Source organism: Hydra vulgaris, chromosome 12 (assembly GCF_038396675.1).
Source record: "Hydra vulgaris chromosome 12, alternate assembly HydraT2T_AEP".
Lineage (NCBI taxonomy): Eukaryota > Metazoa > Cnidaria > Hydrozoa > Anthoathecata > Hydridae > Hydra > Hydra vulgaris.
The window spans coordinates 26,413,051-26,425,427 of NC_088931.1; positions in this window are offsets into that span (position 1 = coordinate 26,413,051).

A 12,377-nucleotide genomic window follows, 5' to 3' on the forward strand; every position below is an offset into this window, starting at 1 on the left:
TAATATTTCCGAACTGGTCAAGTCATTTTATGTTATCTTTAAATTGGAGCATTGGCTTTAAAATAATGAATTATTTTTTCTGAACAACAACATGTCGACAATATAATTTCATGCGGCAGAAGAAAAAAAAGCATATGGAAGACCATTTGGAGGGGGCAAAGTCATTGTTAAAAAAAGATTTTCTCTCATCTACTCATAATTTATGAAGATGAAAATATTCTTGCTATTAAAGGTAAACAAAATATTTAAATCTAATCTTTATTGGTATTTACCTTACATCATTTCGAAACAACGATGAACTCTTTCAAAGTATATTACGTCAACTATAAAAAAAACTATGAAGATGTAAGTGCATGTGATTTTAAATTATGAGGATGCAAGTGAATTTAATTTTTTTCGTCATATCACGAAAAGATCTACAAATCGGAGTATCGTAATAAAAATACACGCAATAAGTTTTTTAAGCCTCTCTCTACTTTCATTAAATCGAGTAAACTCTCGTGTATCGATATAGTCAGTGGTGCCGGATCAATATAAACCTATCAGCATACAACTCTCTCTAACTCATCTAATATTGATCACATTGCACCACTAAAGGAGTCATTCTTATCCATTATAAGTACCAAAGTTGTTACTTCTTCGCCGTTAACTTAAGCGATCACTGACCAATAGCTACGAGTATCACCAATACACATACTAACTTGTCAACTGTAATAAATAGCATAACACAAGTATAGTTATATTCCAAAATATGCATAGAATAAAAAATAACGAAAATTTTATCAAAATCTATCTATATTTTTCATGTAACATTTTACTTGAGAAACATTCCTGTTGAAGCTACTATGAATATAAAATCACTCTTTTTGTTGTTGCTGCATAGTTTCATAACGAAGGAGTTTTTAACACGAATTGTGTTTTAGGTATGTTAATATACCCTCAGTAGATTAATTGTATTTTCATTTTTTGTGTCCGTAGGAAATAACAAACGATTTTGTGGGATAACATTTTAACATAAATTGTCCAAATATTATCCCTGTATTGCCCCTGTATTATATCTAATTTGCCAAAAAAAAAAAAAAAAAAAAATAAACTGAGAATGTTTAAGAAAAAAAAAAAACTCCACAATTATTACTAGTTCGTCAATGAGAAATATTTTAGAGCAAAAGAAAGATAGGAAGGAACAAGTAAATTAATACTGCTGGTAGAATTAAAAAGAGAAAGAAGAACATTAATCAATTTAATAAAATTACCCTTATGTAAAATGTTGAAGGTAATACAGAAATTTGTTGTTTTATTTGCGGAAGTTACAAATTTGTCAATTTTATGTAGTTATTTTTATGAAAATAAATTGTGAATATTTTAAGTGAAAAATTATATTTCTAAAAGTGAAAAAATATATTTCTATTAAATATTTCATATTTAATATATTTTCGAGAAATAGTAGTCACTAAATATTTTTTAGAGTATAACGTTTTTTTTTTACTTCAATAAGAAATTACAATTACAGAATAGTTTTATTACAAATATAATCGGCAAAACTTCCAAAAGATCATACAATCTTATTACGAAGTCCTTTACAAAATCAAATATAATAATAATATTCATAAAAAAAAAGGATAAAATTAACAATAAAAATAAGTCAACATAAACTATATATAACTGTGCATTTAAAATAAAAAAATATTGGATGAAGTATATGAAACAAAAGAACTAAAAACAAGAAAAAAATATTTCTGCTGAAAAGTTTTTGTTTTAAAAATTTTCTTTTCATTTTCGTTTAAAAGAAGTTAAAGTCCATTTCAATGACAAATCAAATTAGGCAAAACTATTTTACTCTATAAATAAGGACCGCAATAAGAATTATATAGTTGTTTAAACTTAGTTTGACAAGAAGGTTCTTGGAGATTTTTTTCATTACAAAGATTGTATTTGTTAATGAGTTTTAAAATATTGTAATTACATTACAAAGGTTTATAAATACATTGAGAGAAAAATGACTTTTACATTTAAAAATGAGAAATAAAATATTTCAAACATTTATACATTTAAGGCTTTCATTTGCCTCAGAAGTGGTTTTGAATTTGAAAAACGAGTTAAAAAATTAATTAAGCGAGCTGCGTTTTTCTGATGCTGATTAAGAGATTTTAGTTTTTTTTGTGCGCGCTTACCCTTTCAATATTTGCATAATTTAAATGGCAGTGGTAAACAAATAATATAATTGTTTTAATTGTTGTTTATTTAACATATGTCGAACTTTATATATATTATTTCAATACTTTTATCAACTTCATGGACATGTTATCAATTTGTTGTTTAAAGGATAATCTTTCGTCTACTAGAACTCCAAGAATTTTTGTAACTTTTAGTTACAAAACTTCTTGGAGTCCCTTTTTATTATTGTATTATAATTTTTGTTAGAGTAGTTCTTTAAAAAAATCATAATGGTAGGTATACTGCTATAAATCCCAGCTTCTAAATGTAAAAACAAATAAAAAGAAAAGATCACGCACAGGAATAGAAATGCCCTCATCTAGTTCATTTAAAAACTACCTAAAACCCGCAAATAATGCTCTTATCTATGATAATAAATTTAGCTACAAAGATATTATAAAAGCTTTTACCTCTCTTTTTTTAAAAGACCCCTGGCTTTAATGTGATATATTTTTTGCAAAAAAAAATCAATCTAAGCAGACCTCTAACCCATATACTAAAGCCTTCAATAAACTCTGGGATTTTTCCCGATGAACTTAAATAAACGAAAGTAATTCTGTTAAACTAATGTAATGATCATTCGATCATTACCAACTATAGACTTATATCAATACTTTCAGCAGTGGACTACGTCATCCTATTAGATAAAACAAATTTTACTTATAGAATTTTTTTGATAAAATTTTGATGATAAAAACCTATTTCTTACAAACAATGATAACAAGAAACTATATACAGATATGAAAATTGAACTAAATCAAGGAAATACTTGGTTTAGGGCCAACAAACTCTCACTTAACGTTAAAATAAAACAAATTATTTGTTGTTTCATGGAAAAAACCATGAAGAAAACTTTCCACTTAAGTTGCCTCATCTTATCTTAAACAATAAATCAGTTTGAAAAAAGATTGTCAGTATAAGATTTTTGGAATTCTTGTTCATAAACTTATATCTTGACTTGCTCAAATAAAAAATATCGAATCTAAAATCACTAGAATTGTTGGTATGATGTATTGAGTTTTTTTATTAGCCAATAAACAGTCTTAAACTGATATATTTTGGTCTGATTTATTGCTTCATCAGCTATGCAAACATATTATTGGCAAGTACCCAACTATCAAAACTTAAATTTTTTTTTTTGCCTAAAAAGAACTATTTACTATAAAGATAAGCGTGAACACCCAAAAACATTAATGAAAGAAATAAAAATAGTGGGTGTCGGGGAGAACGGGATAATATGAAACATTGTAATAGTGGAGGCATCTTAAGAGTTGTGACAACCACTTTCATATAGTGAAGTTTTTGATGAAAAAGTAATTCATTAATTTTTAAGTTGCTAAGTTTTAAGGTATGTTAATCAATGTGTATATCGGTAAGTAATATTATTTTGTAAACTAAAATCCATAGGCTCTTTACTTTATTAAACAAAAATATTAAAAAAAACAAGTGGAAACTAAAAATAAAGCGATTGTTTTCTATTAGCAAGTATGGGGCAACTTGGTACAGCTTTATCAGGGGCCCTAAAACACTAGAATAGTACTCGATTGTGTCATAAATAGTTTTAAAAATCATTTCTTATAATGTTTACAATCAATTTATGTAAATATAATACTAAGAGATCCATTTTCGATATAAAGCCATTATTTATTGACAACGATATGAAAAAGATAAACATAAGAATGACAACGATTTATTATCTGGATTTATGAAATGTGATTCAAACTATTGGATTCATTATTTGGGTTTTAATTATTAATTTGCTTTTCTTTCAAGTAAAAATCTGCCTTTTCTCTAAGTTTTATACTTTTTATTTACTTTTTAATGATCCTCATAGTTTTCATCAAGGTGTCTCATGGGTGGGGTACCTTAATACAAATTGCTAATTTTACTTTAAATAGCCTCACAAGTTTAACATGTAGTATTTTGGTAATTAATAAATTTAATTTTGTAGGTATAAATTTATTCTACAAACTAAACCCATCGCTTAAAACAAGGCGTATTAAAAAGCCAAAAGTGTATCATGGTGCCCCACTCTCCCCTACTTAAAATAAATATCTATCAGCATTTATTTGTATCAATTCAACAATATTCTCTTTCCTACAAACTTTAATAAGAAGTTTGAAATAAACATAAATGAAATTTATGTTTAATTCAAACTTAATTTAAATTTTAGAGCAAATATAAGCAGGGGATAGTGTCCATGAAAGTGCCAGGCTTTGAAAAAGCCAATATGATTAATTATATTATATGAGTCTTTCAATCTAGCAATAGAATGCGTGACATTGGGGCTAAGGCAGTTACCAAAATAACCATTTACAAAACACTTTAAATCTTCGAAACATGTAATGATAGGTATTAACCGACGACAATCATTTTGAAATGCCACTGTTAAAACTCTAAAATTATTTAATATATTGTAACAGATAACCCCATTAAACCCTCACTTGTGATAGCAATGTCTTAGAATATATTTTCCAGGCAGCCACTGATTATAGTTTGGCCAGAAAATAAAAACTAGGTCGTTAAGAACATTAAAAAAAACAAAAATATATATAATGATGGTGGAATTTTGTTTATTACTCTAACTTGTGGATCTTAATCAAGATAAATAAGTCTTTTTCGAATAACATTTGATGAAGATTAAAGCTTCCAAACGTTCTTAGAGTTCCTTTATTTAGAGTATTTTTAGTTTCACAACCATGGCAAGATAAGCCCATAATCGTGTTAGCCAACTTTAAATCTCAAACAATATGAAAACCCAGTGTATCTAGCTAAAGAATATCTGAAATTTGTTTTATACTCTGATATGTTTCAGGAACACCTTCGCCAATAGCAGTAAACTCTATACGCTGCACACCAGATTCCATATCACCTGATTTGTTTACTTCTGATCTCTTTGTTAATACCGTTAACTTTATTTTCATCTGGGTCAAAAATATTAACACATATTTTCAATAAACCGCCTCCTCCATCAATTGATACTTGTGCTATATTAGTATAAGAATTCAATTCCCTCTCACTTATAATTTTCAAAAAAAAATCAGAACAACATTTTTAAAAAAACATTTTAACACCAAATTCGAAATTCGTTGACTGAACACTGTAAAAACATTTTACAGTTAGTTCAAGATCTGAAAGTGAATTCGTCACTCCTGACTGTAAAATTCTCTTTCCTGTTAAGAGTAAAAATCATTTTTTAAGTTCCTCTCTTTAAAAAATCAAAATTTATTCAAAGTTGCTTGAATGTTTCAAAAGAGATTTGCTGGATTTCTTCTCTGTTTCCTTTGTTTTAGAGCAAGTTTTTACTTTGTTCTTTAATAAAGATAGAAAAGCTCTGATCAATATTAATTGTAACAATATCAGACTTGTGCTTCTTGCAACTCCAATCTAAATATTAATCAGAACTCACATTCGATATAGATCTTTATATTTAGCAGATGCTTTAATGTTAGCACATATATTTAACTTTGGACTAACCTATTTTATTTTCTGTATCCATTTGACCGGGTGATTCTTTCATTTTGTAAGCATCTGCAAGCAAGTTTTGCAATTTCCGCATATTAAAAAAGGATATGCTGTAATTTCTTTTATGTACCCAGAGTATAAATATGCCTATAACAATTTTTCAATACCATCTTGGACTGCTTTTAAACTCTTTTAAATTTTTTTTTCCGCACCAAACACAACAATAACTATTTATGTTCATTTTTATTTTTGCTAAGATTATAACAATGTTATGAGTTTTTTAATTCATTATTAAGTTTGAAGATATTTTAGAGCTTTAAATGTCAAAAATTATTTTAAAAACAACCTATTTAAATAAATTAAATGTTAAATGTATTAAAATCTATACTACGAACATGCTTTATCCATAAAGTACGTACGTAGTAAATCAATTTAACGTAGTACGTACGTAGTAATACGTACATAGTAATAGGTACGTAGTAATACATACGTAGTAATACGTACGTAGTAATACGTACGTAGTAATACGTACGTAGTAATACGTACGTAGTAATACGTACGTAGTAATACGTACGTAGTAATACGTACGTAATAATTATTCTAATGAGTTTCTAAATATTTCATGTGGCGTTCCCCAAGGCTTCATTTTGGGACCACTGTTGTTCTTGATTTATGTAAACGATCTAAATAAAGCCTCAAATTTAATGAGTATCATGTTTACTGATGATACCAACTTATTTCTTTCCAATAATGATATTTACAAACTCTTTTCTAGCATGAACGAGAAATTTAAAAATATATCCAAGTGGTTCAAATGCAATAAACTAACTCTAAACAGTAACAAAACAAAATGGATTCTGTTCCATCCTGTCTCAAAAAAACCTTATTTACCCCCAAATTTGCCCAAAATTATTATTGATGATACTGAGATAAAAAGACATTATGTCACAAAGTTTTTGGGTGTTTTTCTTGATGAAAACATCACATGGAAAGCACATATTTATTATATTAGCACAAAAATTTCCAAAAGCATTGGAATTTTATATAAATCCAGAACATATTTAAGTAAAAAAAGTTTAACCTAACTCTACTACTCATTTATACATAGTTATTTAAATTATGCAAATATTGTATGCGGAAGCACAGAAAAAAGTAAGTTACAATGTCTTAACCGCCGTCAGAAGCATGCAATCCGTTCAATTAATTTTGCGGATTGATACACTCATTCCAAACCTTTTTTTATTGAAATGAAAATTCCTAATATATATGAGCCTAATGTGTTTAATGTCTTATGCTTTATGTATTTGTGGAAAAATGACTTATCCTTATCCGTCTTTAGAGATCTCTTTTGTGAAAAACCAATAAATATACACTTAGAAATAATTTTCTCATATAGGAAGCTTTTTGTCGAACCAAGTTTAATAAGTTTTGTATTGCTTATCGCACCGTATCTTTGGAATAAGATTGTTTTGTCAAATTTTGATATGTTTCACACTTATCTCACTTTCAAATATAAACTGAAAAATTTTATTTTATCTATTGATGACGTAGCCAAGTACTTCTAATTGATACTTTGTAATCTTTGTTTAGAACTTTTATTTTATTGTAAAATACGCTTTATGAAACGTTTTAATTTTTGTTTTTATCTTATATATAAATGATATAGGTTCTATATATAGTAACGTCAGATTTATTTACACGAAACTTTATTTTATTTATAAAGCATCGCCAGATTTATTTACACTGTTTACTGAAATTTTTTTATTTTTTTATTTTTGTTTTGCTGTAAAATGTCCAAAGCTGTAAAAGGTTCTAATGATAAGATCATTATGATCTTCTTTCAGATACCTTGTTTGTTTGTTTGTAAAATACGACAAATGTAAACGAGCAAAAAAAAAAAAGAAAAAAAAAAGAAAAAGATTTTGGACCCCCTCCCCTTTGTACGCACCGTTATCGTGGCCGTCTATACTAAAAGGCCTTGTAAATGCGTAATTCAGAGCCTAAGGCTGGGGACCAAGAGAAACAACAACAACTAAGGAAAAGTTAAGTATAGCATGAACATGTGCTTGTAAGAAAGCGTTTACATTTAGTGTACGTGAACTATAGCTAATTTATCAATTTTACGAGATAACCTATTTATTCAAAACAACCTATTTATTCATACCTATTTATTCTTAACAAACTTGCTACAAAGATGAAAAATTATTCTCTAGTTTTAAAGCTTTGTCTATAAAAACAAAACTTAAAAATTCCTCAGCTAGAAGATGCATAATCTTTTACGAAAATCAAAAAACGTAAAAGCGAAGGCCACAATAAAAAATATTATATAGATATATTTTAAAATTCTGAAGTTTTGAAAAACCATAATTTTAAGATAATTAGGCAAATTGCCAAATACAGTAGAATCCCGTTAACTCTGAGGAGGTATGTATTTATTGTCCGACTTAGCGAATATCCGAATTAAGCAAAGCTTTCGTTAAGTCGGACTTTTTGAAAATGTTCGAGAGATTTTGAGACTTATTGAATGTTCTCGATATATAAATATTATGTACATATATATAGAACAATATAATCTTATGTGAAAAAAATATATTTTTGTTTATATAGTATATAATATAAATAAAAAAAGTCCGAAAATGATATTTGTTTCAGTGACTCGCGCAATTTTATTTCAAACGGCTTTGAAGCATTCAAAGCTACTCTTCCAATTTCATCACTCTAAGTAAATATCGAAAAATTAACAAGGGTATCAATTGCTTTACAAGCTTCTTCCGTCACTGGTTTTATCACCGTTTCATCCAACGTTTCTTTTCCTTCTTCTTGCATTTCTTCAACTACCTAAATGATATCTTGATCAATATTTTCATCTGTCATCACTCCTCCCATAACCAAAACGTCATCAACAATTGTTAACATATCTTCGTAAGTAAAATCTTCCGGAAAAAGATCACGCTGACGTAATCGATTGAATTTTTTAATGCAGGGAAGTATTCTTCATCTTTGTCTGGTACTCCTACTCCTTCCTTAAATCCTGCTTTGCGGAAGCAGTTAATAATAGTGGTTCCTGAAACTTCATTCGAAGAACAAACAAGCATTATCACAGCATCAAGAATGATCTTGTTAAATTAGTTCGGTACTTACACTTCATCTATCGAATGACTCCTTGATCCTTCGGCTGCAAACATGAAGTTGTGTTTAGGGGGAAAAAGTAGAATGTGACCAATTTAAGATTCTCAATATTCGGATGGGCGGTGAAATTATCAATAACTAATGCTACCTTACGGTTTTCTAATGGAAACTTTCTGTTGTTTTCTCTAACCCACTCCTTAAATAGTTCAGAGATCATCCAGCTCTTTTTTTGCACAGGGTAACGACATGAAGTGCTTATAACTCCTTTAAAGCTTTTAAAAAAATATTTTTTTCATAAAACGTAACATAATATTTGTTTATTTTCTTACAATTTTACAGTTCGCTTTTGGTTATTTTATTAACTGTTAACAAGTTTTTTCTTATTAACAGTTAATAAAACAGTTATTTGATTTATTTGATTTGATTGGTTTGTTTGATTTCCTAATAAGTAGCATCAGAAGTTTTTCTGCACACATGCTAGCTGCAGCAAGCCCAGTTGTATCTGGCAATTCTTACCTCCACTACATTTTTCACCTTTCAAATTTTTTTTTTGGAAGTGCTTTATAAAACAAACCGAATTCATCTGCATTGAACATATCGCACGAGTTATAACGAGACAATATTGTTGGCAAAATGTTTACCTCCAAGGAGCGGTCATTTAATTAGTAACATCTTGACTTTCACCTATGAAAAATAAGAAAAGCAACTTTAAAATCAGCATAAATTTTATTAGCTGTGGTTTTGGACTTTATTTGCTTTTCATGTCAAAACGTGGTAATGACTTTAAACAAATTAAAACAAAAGGATAGGATTGATAATTTATTGGTTTATGGGTGATGGATTAGAAATGAGAGTTCCATGTTTATTATTATCTTTTAGACAAATGACTGAAAAAATGTAAATATTAATGAAAAAATGAAATGATAAAATACATGATATTATTTTAAACGATACATTGTTTCTTTTTTTCCATCTATCTAACCATCCATCGGATGCTTAAAAGTTATCACAACCAAGTTCTTTTGCAAAATGCAAAGCTTTAACTTTGAAAATGGTTCTACACACAGGAATGTTTTGGTGTTGGGTGTTTAAAAGCCAGATATCAAAATCCTCATTTAGGGGGACACGCATCTGCACTCTTTCTGCAGAAGTTTTATTTTTTTCGACTTCTGAATATATTTTGTTTTTTTCTTTTGACCATCCAAACAATATTTGCTTTGGAATGCCATATTTCTTTGATATATCAATCAATCAATCAAATTTATTGACAGGATCAAGGCCCAATATAATAAATATGCAATGGGTAAAATAAAGTGGATTATATTAGAACAAAGACTAACGCACTAGAATGTAAACAAAACCCAAGCAAAAATTAAAAAAAGAAATTAAAGTTTTATAAATATAACTCAGCTCTCCATTTAAACATCAGTGGAGACAGCAAGAATCTGTCTGAGTTAAAAAAAGCTTTTATGACGAGGTTCTCTCTATTCTGCAGCAGTAACAGTGAGGAGTATTGTTGCTTGCGAATAACAACATTAAGTGAATGGACACCATGTTTCACAAATAATTCACTGGCACTGTTCTATGGTGGGTTGTTCAATATCAAGCAAAACGCATTATTATATGCAACCCATAGACGATGGAATGAGTCTTTTCTCCAAAGATACCACAACTGACTTCCAATAGATTGGGGTGCAAAAAGCATTAAATAACATGATCTTTGTTTGTATTTGTGTAGAGCTGAACTTTCTACGGATGAGGATATAGATACAAATGATTCTCCTTTGTCGAGTTCTTTTCTGTTATAGTTCTACTTCATAGCTTTCTTTTAGCGACCTAAAGTAGCAACCTTCAGTAGCAACCTTCAGTAGCGTATCAGTGAAAATGTTTAGTTCATTAAATGTTTGACGCAAAGGTAGTTAATTTTTGAACGTTCTAAGTTTTGAATTTTAATTGATATTTTTGAATTTTTAATGTAATATTAACAAATAGAATTTAATCGAAGCTAAACTGAATCAAAAAATCTCCGTGAAAATGTTGAGCTATGTTTAGTTATATTTGACGCAAAAGTATTTTATTTTCGAGCGATTAAAGTTCGGAATTTTTGTTGAAGTATTGGAAGTTTTGTTATTATATGCAGTTATATGCCATTCAATATAAAAGTCCTAGTTAAGCGAAGTTTTATTTATTTTTAATTTTTTTATTTATTTTTGTTCTATAGTATACATTTTCATGATTACATAATAAAGATTCGTTAAGATTGACTATACATATAAATATAAAAAAAATCACAAACATAAATAATAAACAAACTTCTGTAATACGAATAATAAGAAGAAGTTTAACAAGTTTATTACGAAAGACCTCAAAGACAGTACGATTTAGCGAATGGTCCGACTTAACCAGGGTACGACTTAAGCTGATGATTTTACATGAAGTTGTTAGAGAATGTTCAAGGGGAATCGAAATTCCGTCCGACTTAAAAGCTCCAGGGTCCGAGTTAACGGGATTCAAATGTATATAAATAGCATTACTGCTTAGAAAGTTTCTGGCACATTTTTGGCAGTTATGTCCACTTCATGTGGTTAAAGAAATGAATCAATGTATACAAAAACGTTCTAAGTCATATTTTTTAATATTTGACTTTTTGATGAAAATTTGTTCTTTGAAGACAGTTCCACCATTGTATAGTAAAACATTCTAAGTCAGACCTCTCCGAACACGTTGAATAGGGAGCTGAAATATTGTCTGTAAAGTAAAAGGTTCTAGGTCAGTGACTTAGTAGGTTTTTGTTGGCAGCACTGAGAAAACCAGCTGTGTTCTGCTGATAGCTTTCAGATGTTTTTAATCCAATTTTTGTTTTGTTTTGGTTACGAGTTTGAAGTTATTTGGGCTTATTTTATTATTCATGAAGTTTTCTCGCAGTGAACACAATGTTTCAATTTCAGATCTTTTTTATTCATTAAAAAAACTGCCTCTACAAAAATTTCTCGTTCAACTTATACTTTAAAAAACACCTCAAATATGCTCATAAAAAAACCGTTTAGACTATATTTATATTTCCACAAGGAAACTACGTCAGTCAAATCCGCCGTACAGGGTTTCTCCCACGCAATTTAATAACTAAATTGCGTTATGAATTGTAATTATTACAATTCATCTCGTTGTTTTAATGAAAAAGACTTATAATGGATGAAGAACCTAGTACTAGCAGTGGAAGAAAGGTTAAAAATGAGGCTATGTGGAAAAGGAATGTTGTTAAAGAAGCTAGAGTGAAAGGTAAGAAGTACATTGACTACAAAGGAAGAACTGTACTTGCTACTACTGTTGGAACTGATTGCAGGTGAGATTTGTATTGTATTTTCTATACCCAATTAGCCTTTTAATAAATTTATTACATACCATGCAACATGTTTTCATAAAAACGTCTTAGACAAAACTAATCCAACACGTTCCATATCGTTCCATTTAGGCTAGTGAGTTGGCCTTAAACAGTAGCCAAATGTTATAGGCGAATTACTCAAACATCATTTTTTAGAGTTTAGCTATGGCATTTAGGCCTACCTCGA